The sequence below is a fragment of the Aquarana catesbeiana genome, linkage group LG13, assembly GCF_042186555.1.
Source record: "Aquarana catesbeiana isolate 2022-GZ linkage group LG13, ASM4218655v1, whole genome shotgun sequence".
Taxonomy (NCBI): Eukaryota; Metazoa; Chordata; class Amphibia; order Anura; family Ranidae; genus Aquarana; species Aquarana catesbeiana.
Window position 1 is genome coordinate 176,220,418 of NC_133336.1, and position 16,465 is coordinate 176,236,882.

Here is a 16,465-nt window from a genome sequence, read left to right on the forward strand (position 1 = left end):
CCTTTATGTTTTCTATCTCTCGATATTAAGAGGGCATTTGACACAGTATCCTGGCAATATATGCAATATTCATTACAAAAATGGGGTTTTGGACCCCACTTTTTAACATGGATCAAAGCATTATATAATAAACCCAAAGCCTATATAAAATATGCTGGATACAAATCTGAAGCCTTTAATATCGAAAGAGGTACCCGACAGGGTTGCCCATTATCTCCCTTATTATTTGCCCTTATACTCGAACCCATGGCCCAATACATCAGAACAAACCAAACTATAACTGGCATTGAAGTAGGAGGTATTACACACAAATTATGTATATTTGCAGACGATATATTACTTTTTCTATCATCACCACAGGTCTCTGGTCCTAACTTAATACCAGCTCTTGATGGATTTGCAGCCCTATCCGGCCTTATGATTAATCCTAAGAAATGCCTAGTGCTTAATATTTCACTCACAAACATGGAATTGATCCTGGCTAGGGCTGCACTCCCATTCACATGGGCAGAAAAATCAATCCCATATCTTGGAATTCATTTAACAGCATCTCATTCTGACTTATTCTCAACCAATTATCCTCCTGTATTAAGACAGATCACAAATCTAATAAAACAATGGTCGCAACTTCCTTTATCCTGGATGGGGAAGATTAATGCAATCAAAATGACTATTCTACCCAAATTGCTTTATCTATTCAGAGTCCTCCCTATTCCAATTCCTTCCTATTTTTTGAGAATAGTACAAAAAAGAGCAACTTCGTTTATATGGGGCTCTTCTAAACCACATATACCTATACACACACTACATCTTCCCAAAAATAAAGGAGGCCTGGGATACCCTAATTTTACTAACTACTACAGAGCAGCACATTTGGCCAGTCTGTCCAAATACCATGCAAAACAGGAAATCCCATTATGGGTATTTATAGAGGCTTCAGAAAATGACCCTCTATTAATATCAAATTTATTATGGCTTGATCCTAAAGACCGCTTTAAAATTCATAATCCCATAACTAAACACTTCTTATCTCTCTGGGATAAACTAAAAACCAAATATCAGTTACAATCTCCACACAATCCTCTCCTTTCTTTTATCAGAAATCCGGCCTTTTATCCGGCATGGATCTACCCAAATTCTTTTAAAGCTTGGACAACATCAGGCATTCAGACACTAAATGACTTCATAGCATCTAAATCATTCCTTTCATTCCCATCGCTTAGAGGAAAATATGATCTACCAAACTCTGAGATATTTAGATATCTCCAAATCAAAAATTTCTATACACCATTCCTAAAGGGGGATACACCATTATCCCAATTATCCATTTTTGAATCAATCTGTACAAAAGATCCATTTGCTAAAGGTACAATTTCATCACTTTATAATCAATTATATGGAGTAGCAAATCTTAATAGACCCTCTTACGTTCAGAGGTGGGAGGAGGACCTGGGACGAACTTTAGAAGACACGGACTGGTCTAACATATGGCTTACATCTAAGTCATCTTCACCCAACATATTAGCACTAGAGACAAATTATAAAGTCCTAACTCGCTGGTACCTTGTACCCGCTAGAGTGGCAAAATATTCACCTAATACCTCAGCTCTTTGTTTTCGAGGATGCCCAGAAATAGGCACATATTTACACATATGGTGGACGTGCCCAGTAATCCAAACCTTCTGGAAGGAAGTCTTCGTGATTGCATCTAAAATATTTAAAAAAATAATACAACCAGATCCATATTTAACTTTACTTAATCTAAAACCGGAATGGTTAACACTCTCTCAATTCAAACTAATGATCCAACTAATAACGGCTGCAAAACAAACAGTGGCCAAGGCATGGAAATCTCCTACATTGGTACTAGCAGAAACAATTCACAGAATGAATAATACAATGTCCCATGCTAAGATGGTAGCCATCGATCAAAATCAAATTCCAAAATTTGAAAAACTTTGGCATCCTTGGATAAAACAACAGTTCCTGTCAAACTTCAATGACTCTGTCCTGTTGCCATGGTAACAGATTAAATGACTTACAGAGACACCCATTCTAAGGCTTCAAAGAGAACTAAAAAGAATAATAAACTGACGAGCGGGACAACCTTGTGGACCATACCTCTACCTTTCAACCCTTTTTCTTCTTTCTCTTTCCTTTTCTCCACCTTACGATTAAAGCTCATTATCAGAATTTATTTGACCTATATACACTCTACTTGTAAACAATATGTATAGTAGGTATAAATCATTTAAATACCTACAAAAGTAACTAAGGAAATTATATATATCTTTAATTTAGGTTTACGTGAACCCAATGTTTAATATTTGAAATTTCATGATATTTACCTATATAAACCCTACTGTAAAACAATGAGCTTACTTTATAGATCCTTGTAAACTTACTTTATGTATCTTTATAACATTGTATACTCAATAAACTTCTTTTGACAAGGAAAAACCCTCTGCCTTTACAACTACTTTAAATCCCATGGTTAGGATCCTATCCACAACCACCCTTTTGATAGGTGGAATACCTCCTCCTTCCCACCTGAGCTGTACCACATTCCTGTGTTTAATGGAAGAAGGTGCATTAGAGGAAAGTCCCACAACTGGCTCCCTTCCACAGCAGCATGAACTTGTCCCGACACAGCCCTAGCATAGATCCTACCCAGGACAGATGGCACAGAATTACCATGGTTGGGCACATTTACTGGCTGGATAGGAACTTATAAAATCAGGTTTTGCAAATTACCCACCACCTGATCCTCCCTTCCTCTTCCAGCACAGCAGTCCCACTCACCATACTCCCAGAAGTACCACAATTACCAGCAGTCCTGTTAATAGGTAAGGCATACCTCCAAACATTTTGAAATGGGAATGAGGGACACCTATCAACAAACGTATGTAGGCATAGGACACGCCCCCTGCCACACCCCCCTAAAGGAGAATTAACCGAAAAAAAGGTTAATGAAATCCACAAGGGCTTTTTTCTACCACAACTATTCCTTTATATTGGCTTTTAAAATTTACAAATGCAGCAATTTAGAAATTAGATGAAAGGTTTAGCACTGGGAAAAACTTATTGATAGATAAAAAGTGCATTTTATATACAAATATATATAGATCAGACCAAAATGAGGGACAAATGAGGGGGAAAGAGGGACATTGTTCCAAATCAGGGACAGTCCCCCAAAACCAGGGACAGTTGGGAGCTATGGGTAAAGTATTCTGTTTAGAAAAAAACACCAGCTGTCTTAGCATCCATGCAGCACTCCTGCTCCGCAGTCTTAATGTCAATGCGGCACTCCTGTTCCTTGCTCTCACAGCCAGCAGGAACTTCTTTGTCTGGATTCACGCCATCTCCTCCTTCATTCCTTGCCGTTTGCAAGGATCTGTTGGCAGATACAATCTCTTTCTCTGTAGCAGCAATCACAGGAAAGTCCTCCACACACTGAGAGAGATTCTCAAGAAGCACTCCTTCACCAGCATTTTCCTGAAGTGAAACTGAGTTCAAGCGTGTCCACCATTTGCAGACACTGTAGTACTGCCGCCAACTTGAGCAAACTTACCAAACAAAAACTTTTCCACAACTTTATCCCTTACAGGCTGAGAGACAACATCCTCCAACTCCTCATCTTCATCTGACGAGTCAATGGACAATCACAACTTTCTGCCACTCATACCATTTCTGCAATGACCTGCAGCAATCCACCATTTTCCTCAACCTCCTCCTGAGATGGCCCAAGCTGCTGGGGAGGGAGGGGGGCAAATACTAACTCAGGTGCGACAGATCCTGAGACAGGGGTAGTACTGGGGCCACAATGTGAAGCCACTTTCTTACCCCCCATCCATACTGTCGCAGTTGCTGTGGTATCCACTCTCTAGCTGGTACTCGCACAGGCACTTTCCTTCATCTGTTGCAATCTCTCCTCATTCTTATACTTTTCCTTGAACATACCGTTGCTTTTCTTCAGAGTGGTGACCAACTTCTCCTGCTTTTTCAATGCCTCCTTCAGAGACTACAGCTTGGAATCGTCCCTCTTACTGCTCCCGGTCTTGCCATGCAGAGATTTATTTTTCCTGAAACCTGCTTTTAGGACAGCAAGCTTCTGTTCCAACTTTGTTATACTGAAAAGTTTATCCACCACTCTTTCCTGGAAGTCTGGTAAGGACTCCCCTTGCTTAGGGACAAGCCCAGTATCCATTGCAGCTCGAGCATGTGGTGTAGGCCTCAGTTCCTGTGGAGAGCCCCCATCTTCATCTTCCCCAACCTGCTGCATGATGGTTGGGGAGAGGCCTGTAGGACAGGCCCCAGGCTTGGTGTTCCTTCCTGCTGAGACCACAGCTAAGTGAGCCAGCAACACCTTACAGAACAGCACAACCTGGTAGAGAGACTGATGTGACTGGCTCGGTGTTCTCTCAGTGTTATGTAGGCTTTTGCCCCTCTCAGATGGCTAGAACTCACACCGGTTCTCACACTCTCCTCTTCACAGCTGCTTCCTCTCAGGCTGTGAGGAGAAGAGTGTGAGAACTGGTGTGACATCCTGCAGAGTTGGGGGTCTGTAGCCCCTCTGTCCTCAGCACTGGTCTCTTCATTGTCCTCAGCACAAACAGAATTGGATTCTATGGCTATTTTGTAATGAGGGAGTGGAACAGACTCTCTAGAAGTGGAAATCAGCTTAAAGGAAAGATGTATAGAGACAACCACGGCTGATGCAGCAGATGCTGGGGAACAAGTTCTACCCCTTTGAGAGGGGCAAAAGTCTACATAAACCATATAAATTGTGTGGTCATATCCCTCAGGTGAGAGGACATCTGGTCAGGGCTGGACTGGGACAAAAATGTGGCCCTGGACTTCATCCTGACCGGCCCACTTGAATTTTGCAAACACGCACTAAAACAAGCGAACAAGTGGAGTGGGAGGGCTAACATAATGCAGAAATATTGCTACATCCTCATTGGCTGGAATTTTAGAAACCAGCATTGCTGTACAGCCATTGGCTGTCTTTCAGCAATGCAGCGGTGCTGAGGCTGAGCCAGGTTGTGCACTATGAAGTGAGGTGATGGGCAGTGCAGATGACAGGTGTGTCTCATGCCGGCCAGACATGGGCAAACCTGATGGCCACCCAAGCCCCCCTTCACTGTCCGTTAGCCGTTCTACTTTATTTCTATTATAGGCAGTACACAGTGGTGACTCTAGGAACAATATATATGGGGGGCACATAAGATACCACAGTCAAAACTGGGGGGGGGGGGATAATCATTTTTCATGGTATAACTACTTGAAGTCCAGTGACATACTGGAAAATATAGTGTATATAGTGCAAGAATGTAGAAAAGATAAAAATTGGATAAAAATGTGGCCACACACAAGGACAAAATGGGGCTAAACTGTAACTATAACAAGCCATTCTAGATCTAAACTAAATGAATAAGGCCTTCATCCTTCACCATAAAAAATTGGCAGCATTGTCAAACTGCACTCCCTATAATGTGTGGACCTCATTCAGCTGCTATAAATCTCAATGTCTATACCTAAAATAATGATACATTAAATATCATGAATAGATGTCTCCCTGAAAAGCTCCACAGAAATATCCTTCTGCATCCACCAAGAATCAGTTTAGCAGCAATCCATCAATATAATGGACATATCACCCAGCACTGGGCATATATGGAGGTGCTCTCATATCAGTGTACATGGTCTGAGGAAAAGAAAATTAATGCATCCTAATACTTCTCTTATTAGACTTGTCAGTAGAAAGCAGATACTTTAATCCTGTTCTTATATCAATTTACTGCAACCTAACATGACAGCATAAGGGCCGGTTCACACTGCTGCAATGTCAGAGATCGGATGTGATTCACACCGCGCTGCAGTGAAAATCACATGCGATCTCTGTGCGATGCGATTTCAGCCAAAAAGATTGTATGGCTGAATTTGCATCAAACTCGCACAGGACCCTTTTTTGTCCACAGCAGAATCGGATCGCAGGAGTGTTCACACCCCTGCGATTCGATTCCTGTCCAAGTTTGCAGATTGCACTGCGCTTTGCGAACTGATTTGGGGGTGTCATTAACTTTAATTGACACTCCCAGCAGTTGGCATAGGGCAGTGTGAACTGCCACAAGGAAACATGCGATGCGGGAACCCGTAATGGATTCGCAGGGGTCCCGCATCGCAGCAGTATGAACCGGCCCTAATAGATCATGGGAAAAATAAATGGTTTAAACATATAGCACATCCATAGATACCCATGTAATGCTGTTTGTGACTTGAGTAGAGTCCGTTTCATATCAATGGCATAGGATACTGTGGCTCTACTATAGTGATAAAATAATGTTATCTCTCCACATTTCAAACACATCCTGAATACTGATCCTCAGGTAATGATTCTGGACACTCAAGTCAGCCACACCAGAGCATGAAGTTGAAGTGCAATACAGCAAAACTTGCAAACTAAGATAAGGGGAGAGAGAAGCTTCCACTGACTCTTATCTTAAATCAGAGGTACAAACTAACCTCTTCAGTCACTTTGGAGGGTAACTGCACTGTTACTAAGTTAACCCCTAAGGGTTCACAGCTTTCATTCAGAACTAGTTTTGTTTAATGTTACAGAGCTCATCACTAAAACCGATCCTCACACTTTTCACTGATCCATTACCTTGTACATTGATGTCATCTGGTGTTGCTGATGTCCCCTCAGGCTCACCTGTCATATTTCCTGCTGCTTTCCGCTTGTTTCCCCATTGGTCAAAACTGTGCTGTAGACTGTAGTTCGGGAGCTAGAATGGGCATGCCTGATGTCACCTCACTGACATAGTGACAGCTGCCTGGAGATCCCGAACAGCAACAGGTAGCAGGGAAAGGAGCAGTGGGGACACAGCGGGCAAAGGAAGGTCTGTTCTCCCTCTTAGGTCCCTCAGACAACACTCGGGCAGTGCAGAAAAGTCGGGCACGAGAAGCAGAAGAGGATCACACCTCTCTGAGAACATGTCACCGGAGCAGAAGAGGAGGTGGGTGGAGCTAAGCACTGGGCGCGGAGGAGGAGAAAGATAAATCCTGCTCCGCTGTGAATGCTGGGGCCGTCTCAGCCTCCTTCTGTGTCTGTGTGCCTGACGTCACTGGTTGCTACACGCTAGGCGGCAGGCGGCTAGCAACCAGTTTGGAAATCTCGCTTGAGAGACCCAATTTGTGCCTGTGTCAGCTACGTGGCGGCCGGAGGAAGATGCGGGGCCGCAGGCACCCGCTACACAAAAGAAAAGAAGGCATTTCTGTCACTGAAACTGGCCCACTGAGCCATCGGCCCACCGGGAAACTCCTGGTAGTCCCGATGGCCAGTACATGCCTGCATCTGGTGGAGGGAACACAGATCACTGAGTGGTTTTATGAATACTGCTGGATGGAGCCAATAAGAAGTTATTTTTAAGAGACACTTATTTTGTTTACAGAATTTTTAAATATATACATTGTTCTATCATTCATATTTTTGGGTTGCACCAATAAACTTTCCATTTATGGACTAGAGCACATATTGATTATTTATTTAGTCACTTTTTAGAAAAAGTATATATTTTGATATTTTTGCACTTATATAATTTTTTTGGTCAGTAGTGAAGCACACACAGTTTTTAATTGTTTTATGTATAACACATGTATATGAGAGTGTGGTGTGTGAGCGATTCACTTTAATTATTCAAGGTACACTATATTGCCAAAAGTATTGAGACACCTGCCTTAACATGCACCTGAACTTTAGTGGCATTCCAGTCCAATGCCCCGCACACACGATCAGATTTTCCGACAACAAATGTTCGATGGGAGCTTGTTGATGGAAATTCCGACCGTGTGTAGGCTCCGTCGGAATTTCCAACAAACAAAATTTGAGATCTGGATCTCAAATTTTCCGACAACAAAATCCGTTCTCGTAAATTCCGATCTTGTATACACAATTCCGACGCGCAAAGTTCCACGCATGCTCTGAATGAAGTACGAGACGGAAGCGCTCGTTCTGGTAAAACTAGTGTTTGTAATGGAGATAGCACATTCATCACGCTGCAAATTTTAAAATCTTTTAATGCAGCGCATTCTCTTCTTCTTTATAATGCTAGAATAATGAAGTTGTTTTGCTGCTGATATTCACACAGAGTTCTGACAACCTGGTTTCCTTATTATTTCTCGTGATCTCATGAATAATTTTTTTTTCTTCAGATCTCCATTATAATGATTAGAATTTTTGTTTATATATTTTTTTTTTATCCAGATCTCCTATTTTTAATTTTTTTTATAGTGATCTCCATAATTTTTTCTTTCGTTTTTTGTCAAGTTACCACAACACCATTATTATCTTGTATTTTTTAACTTCAAGGAAGTTGGTGTTGGTGTCCCTTGTTATTTTGACATTGTATTTTTGTATGTATCTGCCTACTCGCAAACTGTCCTTTTTGAAGAAAAACTCATAGGCAATTGTTTGTGAAAAATAAATAGCCATTTATTATGGGTCATATCAAAATAAAGAGGAAAGCATTGCTGGAGAAACTGGTGAAATTTGCAAAGCCTTTGTACCCCAGGGCAGACATCAATTATTTTACAGTCAAAATTGGTGGCCTGAGGAGTCCTTATAATAGTGAGCACAATCCGGTCCAGGATTACAAGAGATCAGGAACAGCAGCAGATGACATATCTGACCCCAGGCTGTGATTTTACAACAGCCCGCGTCTTTTGTCAGACCAGACTGAACCCAGGCCATCACTTTCTTGTGTTCCTTCCACGCTTCCTTCCATGCTTGCTTCCAGGCTGTGGCTCTGGTGTTGTAGTTGTGGCAGGAGGTGGAGGAGGAGGAGGAGGAGGACCATGGTTGAACTCACAAATGTGGCTTTGGCTTGTGAGTTTGCCCCTCAACCCCCTATTTAGGGCTTGTAAGATAACTTCCTCACATAAGAGGCGTTGGCCCTCCTCCATTTGCTGCATTTTGCAGGCTGCCATGTAGGCATAGTCGTCTTGATTATTGGGGGGGATCTTAGTGCCGCAGTAGCCTTCCAAATTAGGCCAAGTGCTGCCTCCTCCAGGTTACTCCTCTTCCTGGGACTTTTTTTTGGAAGGCAGAGGGGAGGGACCTGGGATTCAGGCAGGCTACTGGGCCCGGCCACCTCCTGGCTGCCACTTACCCCCACCACCTCCTGGCTGCCACTTTCCACAGCCTCCTCCTGGCTGAGACTTTCTTGTGTATGAAAAAGGGACGTCGTTTTAGTTTTTGGTTCATCAATCACACACAATTTTCAGCTCATGACTGTTGCAAATTGAATGTTAATAAATAGAAAAGACTATCATTCTGACCCCAGCATTTGTCATTCTTGTCCCAATCATTTGTGGCCACTACTGTCTACTGATATGTAAAACACTTTGTAAAATCAGAAATTACTGATCAATAATAACATCTAGTTAACATCATTATTTATTTGACTAGAAATATGTTGAACAATGCTATACCTGGCTCAGGATGTGCTCCTCCACTTCTTCCTGGCTTAAAGGCCCAGGTTGGACGTCGGAAACCTCAGCTGAAGTGGAAGGAAGCCTTGAAGGAAGACTGGAGAGTGCTGGCCTGGGTTCAGTCTGGCCTGCTAGAAAATGCAGTCTGTCATAGTACCACAGCCTGGGTACATAAATGTTATCTGCTGCAGTTCCTGATGTGAATCCTGGACCTTCTTGCGCTCCCTATTATAAGTGCTCCACATGCCACCAATTAGGGCCTTCAAATAGGGGATGCCTGCCATGGGGATCACTGGCTTCACAAATTCCAGCAATTGATCCAGCGCTGCCTTCCTCTTTGTTTTATTGTTATAAAAGGGGTGGTTTACCTGCCACAGACAGGGCAGCTCCCTGTACATATCAATGAATATGGGGATAAAGTCCTCATCATTGAATAGATCCATCTTCTCTGCAAGACACAACACAAGACAAACCCTAATGTCAGGCTAAACTCTCCTAATCTTGTCCCAATATAGGCCTCAATCTACAATCAGTATAGGCCACTGATGCACCAAGTTAAAATTGTACTTTCGTTCTAATGAACGGCACTTTCAATACTCCTTCTTCCTCTCATCGATCGTATGTACGACGCACTTGTGTTACGCTTTATATACACTGCGCATGCGTGAAACTCCGCCCGCCATTAATGTTCTTTCTAGTCTATTCCCTGCCCCTTGTCTTTCGGCGCAGTGGGACAGCACATGACGGAAAAAGAGCAAGTGCATGCAGAGGAAAGCAGCAACCATGAAAGTCCGGAGCCACATATGTCCCGATCCCAGAGGAGATTTAAGGCCTCAAATATGTCTCTTAAAGAGATGGTGGAGATGGTGGACATCTTGAAGAGGGCCGACTATGATGGGAACCATGGACCTTACCCAAACCCAAATGTCAGAAAGGCCAAGATCATGGCTAAAGTTTTGAGAAGTCTGCACAGGAAGTTTGGGGTACAACGATCCAAAGATCAATTGAGTAAACGCTGGTCAGACCTGAAATTGAGGGAGCAGGATCAGTACAGAAAGATCAAGAGAGTTCTTCAAAAAAGTAAGTAGTTGTCCTGTGTTCCTATTATTATTATTACTTGCATGCTGCTCCATGTGCATTTCTTTACTGTTGTACAGTTTAAAATGGCAACTTTCAGATTCGTGGGCACAGTAATCGTTCATAGTAAACATCGTTTGTTCGCCTACTAATGCGATGTTTTTGGCAGATACAGGTTAATTACATTTGTTCAGGACTATTTGCATTAAAAGAAGTTTATTACATTGTTGTCTAGATGGGTTTGTATTAGAATGAAATGCAAACTTGATTCAGTGTAAGGAGAGGGTACTCAGCAGCTGTTTACACATCTGGACGCAGGAGCACTAGTGTGAGACACCACAACAAACTTTTTAGGGTGTCCCACATAGGTGCTCCAGTGGATACTAGGGGTGTCTCCATGTGTGAAAATTGTACAAAAAAGGTAAATATTCCAGCTTTATAAAGGGAAAAAAATAATGTCTTCAGCTTGGAACTCTGCCAAAAAAGACAATTGTATGACACTTCCAAACAATGTTTCATATTACTATTTCTCGCCTCAAATATCTGTGTGCTAGGTACACCTTTTTTTATTCCCATAGGGGAGAAAAGACTCGGGACATCTGAGGTCACCAAGGACCCCCCACCTCCTAAAGAAGAGCAAATCCCCACACATCACAAACAGGAGATGTGGAGGAAGGAGAGGTTTATGAAGTGGGAGAAATAGTGACCACAACAGGTGATTGTCTGAGACCACAGCTTCAGGTAATAGATGTATGTCTGCATATTTATAATACATGGTGTGTTTTTTTTATTTTAGGTGATGTGGATGTTGTACAAGAGAATCTCATTTCACAAGTGCAAGTGCACACGTCCTCATCGGGAGATCATGGTGTGCAATCGTGATTTACAGAAGATCAAGGAAGACATCAATGATGTGGAAAAAAGACTCAAAAACATCATTGATGTTTTAGGCAGAATCTAAAACACCCCAAAAGTCTTCTAGTTTCTTTGTATTTTTATTATTTTCACACATTTTAAATATTTTTTAGAAAGCCAAATTTTGAAGATGCACACAGTGTGTCAACATTTGCTATCTGCGTCACGGGATATCAAGGTACGCGTTTTGGGAGTGCAACCCCTACCTTGCAACTAAAGTAAATGAGAGGAAGGGGTTGCACCCTCGAAATACGTCCATTGATTCCTCATGATGGGAGCTAGCACATGTTGACATTAAGCATGGGACCAGGAGGGAAATCCCCATTTTGACTCTCAATTTGTGTGCATCTTCAAAATTTGGTTTTCACAGGGGTAACATCACTCCATCTGATGAAGGCAAGATCAACACAGTTTGGACATACGAATGTCTGATATCGCCTTCACTTTGTCAAAGTTGAACTTTGTAAGTTCCTGAGTTGTGTATTGTTTTATGGTTTTATGCTTGTTTTAACAAAAAAAAGGCTATTTGTACTGTCAAAAACAAAAATGTTATTACTAAAATATGTTGATTTGTTCAAAAACCATTTTCTAACGCACATGTGAATGTGCACAGAGTAAAACATTTTCTACTCAACAATGTGTGGCTTCTTCTTTCAATGCTCAATACCATTTTTGGACTAAGTTTGTGTTTACACTGAAATGGGGGTTATTAACTAAAGGCAAATCCACTTTGCACTACAAGTGCACTTTCAGTGCAGTTTCAAGTGCAGTTTCAAGTGCACTTTTGCAGTGCACTTGTAGTGCAAAGTGGATTTTCCTTTAGTAAATAACTCCTACAGTGCTTTATAATTTGCCACAATCATGCCATTTTCGTGACTCACCAAAACTCATTTATGGTGCTGAAAATGGTGTATATTTTTAACAGTAATGCATTACATACATTAACAACAAAAACAAGGTGTGTGTGTAGCAGACCCACAACATAATAATAGTTTGCTGAAGAAGAGATTGTCACCTCATGTATCAAATAAATTATGTTTGCACTATTGAAGAAAATGGCCACAAAAAAAGCCCATTGGAGAACCTAGGAGACAGCTAAAAGAAACACAAGCAGTAAATCAAAGGAAATATTATTTCAGTTTAACTAAAAAAAAAATATTTTAAAAATGTTATTAAACATTTTCTGGCATATCAATGGCCCCCCTACCCGCAAAGTACTCCATATATTTTAGACGGACCTCGCGTGCACTTTGGGGGAGCAAGCACTGAAAACCAGATAAGAACCCACAAGCACAAACTGAAGAACAGTAACGATCAGAAAAGCACGAGGCTGAAAAGCGCAAATTGTCTCTCACCAAACTTCTACTAACACGTGATTAGCAGAAGAAGCGCCAAAGGGTGGCGCATTGGATATTGAACTTCCCTTTTCTAGTGCCGTCGTACGTGTTGTACGTCACCGCGTTCTTGACGTTCAGAATTTCCAACAAGATTTGTGTGACCGTGTGTATGCAAGACAAGTTTGAGCCAACATCCGTCAGAAAAAAAAACATGGAATTTGTTGTAGGAATGTGCGATTGTGTGTACGTGGCATTAGTCCGTAGGGTTCAATATTCAGTTGGACCACCCTTTGCTGCTATAACAGCTTCAACTCTTCTGGGAAGGCTGTCCACAAGGTTTAGGAGTGTGTCTATGGGAATGTTTGACCATTCTTCCAGAAGCACATTTGTCAGGTTAGGCACTGATGTGGACGAGAAGGCCTGGCTCACAGTCTCCACTCTAATTCATCCTAAAGGTGTTCTATCTGGTTGAGGTCAGGACTTTGTGCAGGAAAGTCAACTTCCTCCACCCCAAACTCGCTTCTGGAAGAATGGGCAAACATTCCCTGTAGCTCTGCTTTGACACATTTCCTGTCCTGGGGTGAAAACGCTATTCCTCCATAGATGCAGTACAGTGAGCGTCATCACCCTGAGATAGGAATTTAGTTCCTGGCAGGATCACCAGGTAAAAATAAAGGACAAAAAAAATGAAAACTAGAGCGACCACTACATCTGAGGACTGGTAACCTGCAATATATTATTTTTCTTGACTCTAGATACACTTTAATACGGTAAAGCAATAATAAATGTAATTAAATGAATATAATTGAAATTACATATATACACTGCTCAAAAAATTTAAAGGAACACTTTGAAAACACATCAGATCTCAATGGGGAAAAATATAATATTGGATATCTATACTGATATGGAATGGGAAATGTGTTAGGAACGAAAGGATGCCATATCATTTGATGGAAATTAAAATGATCAACCTAGGGCTAAATTCAATGACACCACGAAAATCAATAGGAAAATAATGATGAATCCACGCAATGGGGGTAGGTAAAAAAAGTGGTTCAGAACTGCTGCCTCCACAAATGCAATCACCACCGAAGTGGAAAAAGCTGAACTGAGAAGAAGTTAGGTGTGGGTGCGGCGCTGTTCTGGTTTTATGGCAAAGTGTTATGACACTGTGATAACATATTAAAGTCACCTCTGATAGGTGAGTGAAAGTATGAAAATGTTGGTTGATAAAAATTCTTGAAAAACTTTATCCCAAAAAAGGAGTAACAATCAAAAGTGATTTTGCATAAAATAGAAAATGATGTCTATGTAATTTGCTTCAGACAGTGGCTGATCCTATGCAACTCACTGTTTACCATGTGGTGCTGTTATATCAAAATATGCCCATGTATTCATACCGTGCATTGATTTGAAGTGCTAAGTTGAGTGGGAAGGAAAAAGGAAGGGGGGGAGGGGGGGAAAGGGAAATGGAAGGGAAAGGGGGGGGGGGGGGAATCCAGTCAATGGTAAAGTGACTTGTGCTCAAAATAACAAGTGTTAATAATAAAAAACAATGTTGCTTTGAATAGTCTTAATCATAGTGCGCAGGTGATAGTTGTGCTTGAAAGCTTATTCCTCTTGGTAAACAATATTATTCAATGCAATCTTCTTATTCCAGTGTTCATTAGTGACAGTGCTTGATATTCGTGCTCTTACTGTGCAAACACTCACCGGATACTTTCACCCCTGCAGGGGTATTGCGCAGTCACAGTCTATGCCCCTGTGCAGCAGTTCCTGGCAATACCGGATCGTGTTATGTTAACATAAAAGAGAAGGGGTGCCCATAGCGTAAAAACGTTTAAAACCTTTATTCCAAAAGTAACAGAATGGTACTCACATTGTAAAAGTTCAATTCAAGCATAAAAGATCTGAGTTTAAACCGTCAAACAATCCTGTATTCGTTGGTAGATGATGCACGACGTTGGTCAGGCCATGCCCTATGCGTTTCGTCATTGGACGTCTTTTATGTTAACATAACCGAGATTGCCAGGAACTGCTGGACAGGGGCATAGACTGTGACTGCGCAATACCCCTGCAGGGGTGAAAGTATCCGGTGAGTGTTTGCACAGTAAGAGCACGAATATCAAGCACTGTCACTAATGAACACTGGAATAAGAAGATTGCATTGAATAATACTGTTTACCAAGAGGAATAAGCTTTCAAGCACAACTATCACCTCCACACTAGAATTAAGACTATTCAAAGCAACATTGTTTTTTCTGATTAACACTTGTTATTTTGAGCACAAGTCACTTTACCACTGACTGGATCCCCCCCCCCCCTCCCTTCCATTTCCCTCCCCCCCCTTCCTTTTTCCTTCCCACTCACCTTAGCACTTCAAATCAATGCACGGTATGAATACATGGGCATATTTTGATATAACAGCACCACATGGTAAACAGTGAGTTGCATAGGATCAGCCACTGTCTGAAGCAAATTACATACACACCATTTTCTATTTTTTTACAATATCACTTTTGATTGTTACTCCTTTTTTGGGATAAAGTTTTTCAAGAATTTTTATCAACCAACATTTTCATACTTTCACTCACCTATCAGAGGTGACTTTAATATGTTATCACAGTGTCATAACACCTTGCCATAAAACCAGAACAGCGCCGCACCCACACCTAATTTCTTCTCACCACGAAAATCAAAGTGAAAAAATTATGCAGCAGGCTAGTCCATTTTGCTGAAATTTCATTGCTGCAACTCAAAATGATGCTCGGTAGTTTATTTGGCTCCCACGTGCTTGTATGAATGCCTGACGTCGAGGCATGAGATGACGGATGGTGTCCTGGGGTCTCATATCTGGACCAGGGCATCACTGAGCTCCTGAACAGACTAAGGTGCAATCTGCCAGCATCGGATGGACTGAAACATTATGTATCAGAGGTGTTCTATTGGATATAGGTCAGGCGAGTGTGGGGGCCATTCAATGGTATCAATTCTTCATCCTCCAGGAACTGGCTGCATACTCTCGCCACATGAAACCGGGCATTGTCGTGCACCAGGAGGAACCTAGGACCTACTGCACCAGCGTGGGGTCTGACAATGGGTCCAAAGATTTCAGCCTCGATACCTATTGGCAGTCAGGGTGCCATTGTCTAACCTGTAGAGGTCTGTGCGTCCCTCAATGGATATGCCTCCCCAGACCATCACTAACCCACCACCAAACCGGTCATGCTGAATAATGTTACAGGCAACATACCGTTCTCCACGGCTTCTCCAGACCCTTTCTCGTCTGTCACATGTGCTCACTCAGGGTGAACCTGCTCTCATCTGTGAAAAGCACAGGGCGCCAGTGGCAGGCCTGCCAATTCTGGTGTACGATGGCAAATGCCAATCAAGCTCCATGGTGCCGGGAAATGAGCCAGGGCCCACTAGAGGCCCTCAGACCACCCTCATGAAGTCTGTTTCTGATTGTTTGGTCAGAGACATTCATACCAGTGGCCTGCAGGAGGTAATTTTGTGGGGCTCGGGCAGTGCTCATCCTGTTCCTCCTTGCACAAAGGAGCAGATACTGGTCCTGCTGCTGGGTTACTGCGAGAGTAACTGCCTGTCTCCTGTAATCTCCTCCATGCTCTTGAAACTGTGCT